The following is a 300-nucleotide window of genomic DNA, read 5'->3' as shown; positions in this document are numbered from 1 at the left end:
AGTGTAGAAAAAGAACATGCCATTGCAGCATGTTTTGCTAACCTTGCTCCCCAAATGATCCGAGAGCGCCGCAAAGTTTATACACGGTCAATAAGAAATGATAAGAAACCCTTGACAAGTCCGGTGGGAGAAATGGAAAGCCATTTTGACACCAAATGACTATGCCCTCAACAGCTAAATCCCGATGAGAGGTTTACCTCTCATGCAATGGACTGCTCCTAACTGTTCCGTGCATCACGTATGTGGGTTCATTTTACAGCCGTTCCATAATTTATAAATAGGGGATGACTAATCAGGGTA

This window comes from Acanthaster planci, linkage group LG09 (genome assembly GCF_054643075.1).
Source record: "Acanthaster planci isolate LZ-2023a linkage group LG09, COTS_SCS, whole genome shotgun sequence".
Classification (NCBI taxonomy): Eukaryota; Metazoa; Echinodermata; class Asteroidea; order Valvatida; family Acanthasteridae; genus Acanthaster; species Acanthaster planci.
The sequence above is the reverse complement of the archived record's forward strand: the minus strand, read 5'-3'. Positions refer to the sequence as shown.